General features: G+C 36.7%; 1 long non-coding RNA gene across 1 annotated transcript; it reads right to left on the reverse strand.

The window, feature by feature from the left end:
* Nucleotides 1-274: 274 nt before the first annotated feature.
* LOC108491885 lies at nucleotides 275-1,440 on the reverse strand. Its single transcript, XR_001872956.1, has 3 exons — nucleotides 1,387-1,440; nucleotides 1,172-1,281; nucleotides 275-420 (listed from the first exon to the last, which is right to left on the reverse strand). It is a non-coding gene; the product is annotated as an uncharacterized LOC108491885 (long non-coding RNA).
* Nucleotides 1,441-2,285: the final 845 nt, after the last annotated feature.

Raw genomic sequence — 2,285 nt, forward strand, 5'->3', positions numbered from 1 at the left:
TGGAGTTGTCAGTAATCATTGACCTTATGTAGTTTACAGTTACAGGCCCTACTGGATGCCCTTATTCCGGAATATGCGTAAGGCAGAAATTATCCCTGAAGTCGGTACCGTGACTCTTTTTTTTAATACAACCTGTACTTTGCCATGGTGTTTCTTCCATTCAGCTGTTGCCATCTCCTACTCTCCTGTAAACTAAACACTTTTTTTTATGTGGTTGTACAGTTTAGTGAGACAGAGGTTCTGCAATGAAAAAGTATGCGATTCTTACCAGATCTCACATTCAGTTTGGATTTGTTCACCTCTTCCATAAGAAAGGCCACCATATTCACATGGACACTCCTCAGCTGGAACACACTTGCCATCGAGATTTTCATATAGGCCATCAGCACAGACACAGCCTGATTCACATTTAGTTGGTATCTGGTAAAGGTCAACAGATTGCAAAATGAAAAGAACTGTGAGATGTATTTTATCCTGGATGTGAATGGTGTCAAGAGTGAACCTGTGCCAAATTCTGTTTTGACTTGATCTTAGTTTTGTGATGTTCCTTGTACTAACGTGCTAGTCAACTTTCACTGAAGTTGTAAAATATACTTGTGGTGTGGGATATTAAACATACCTGAAGACTCTGAAAAATTGATTTTCCTTTACTATCAGTCTTTTTTCAGAAAGAGTACAACAGAAGTTTCTTTATATCAAGGAAGCTTATCACAATTCTTCCAATTAGTCTGTTTCCTTAATATAAAATTATAAGAAAACCCTATCAGGACAGCCCAGATGTTCATCTAGTCCAGGTCTCCTGCATTCTGTGACTGGCAGCAGCAGAGAGTTGAAAAAAAATAGAAAAGGAAGCATAACATGCAGCTTATGGAGTACTTGAGTCAGAGGTGATAGCCATGTAGTTAAGAATCCTTAATGGACTTTTATTCCATTCATTTAATATAATTTAATACATTAATTTATGCAATATAATTCCTTTAATCACTTCTTAAATATATGTACATTTTTTTGTGTCCACAGTCTGTGGAAAGAAGCCTGATGTTTAACTGTATCATGCTAGATGAAATATCTCCTTTTATTTTATTAGAGGGAATGTAGTAAAGTTCTAAGTAACAAATAGAACATTCTAACTCTCTCAAGAGGATACACAACCCAGATCTGTGAAACTCACACATTCAATTCCAGTAGCCAGCATCTGACAGGTAGGGGCACATGCAGCTCCATACTTGTTTTCTAAACTGTCAGAACATGATATGTATTTCTTAGGAGCTTTGCAGCTTTCTAGGGAAAAGGAACAAAAACAAACATTGAAAAGATCACGAAGTGGTAATTTTACAACATAGGGGAAAAAAATATGTTCCTGAGTAAACCATATCAGACCCATACCTGCAGGATTTTGAGGTTTGCCTGTGCAACTTAGCCTTCCATTAACACAGTAGCTAGGGAGAAAAAAAATAATTCAATGCAAATCTCTCCTGAGAAAGAAATTTTTATTTTTTGCAAAATAACTTCATTAGAAATATTTCATTTATGTTACTAGCTCCTTCCCATCCTTTGAAATGGAACATAAGTCAACTTGTCTCTTTACTTTTTGTATTACACAGTAACATTAGTTTTGGAAGCATATGGTAGGATATTATCACTATTATCACTAGTAGGCAATCATCACTATTATGATGGTCTATCAAGTCATTCTTGAAGTTAGTATATAGTGTATTGTATATAGTCCAAGTGCTGTTGACAAAATCTCCTACTAGGAATAATCAGATCTTACCTAATATTTTCTATTTTTCTCTATAACATTCCCAAGCTTAAGGTAAGTCAAATGCTTTTTGTTCATTTAAGGATATTTGTGGTGTTGCCTTAGAGTTTTTGATTTTTTAATTTTTATAGACTTTAGAAGTAGTTATGTAGTGAATGTAGATTTTAAAGTATATCCCTCACCCCTTAGCACAGTAGTTTACACATTTTCCCAACACTGTTACCCCTTTCCCATATCAAAATTCTGTTAAGTCCGTTAGTTGTTTAGTCTTCTTTTCAATGTAGATTTGCAGAAAGCACCTTAATGCCTGCCCCAAGGAATGTAAACATGGGCACAACGACCTTCAGGCCAAGACTTTGGAGAGCCTCCAAGGGCTGCATGTGCTTTGAGGAAGAGGAAGATGATGAAAGACGGGTCCCAAACTCCCCCAAACTCAATTCCCAAAGGGGTGTGCCAAGGGGCAGAATGGGGCAGAACTAAGGGGTGGACAAGTGGGGATTGGATGGACATCATCATAAAATTG

This window comes from Lepidothrix coronata, unplaced genomic scaffold (genome assembly GCF_001604755.1).
Source record: "Lepidothrix coronata isolate B3197 unplaced genomic scaffold, Lepidothrix_coronata-1.0 Scaffold2301, whole genome shotgun sequence".
Lineage (NCBI taxonomy): Eukaryota > Metazoa > Chordata > Aves > Passeriformes > Pipridae > Lepidothrix > Lepidothrix coronata.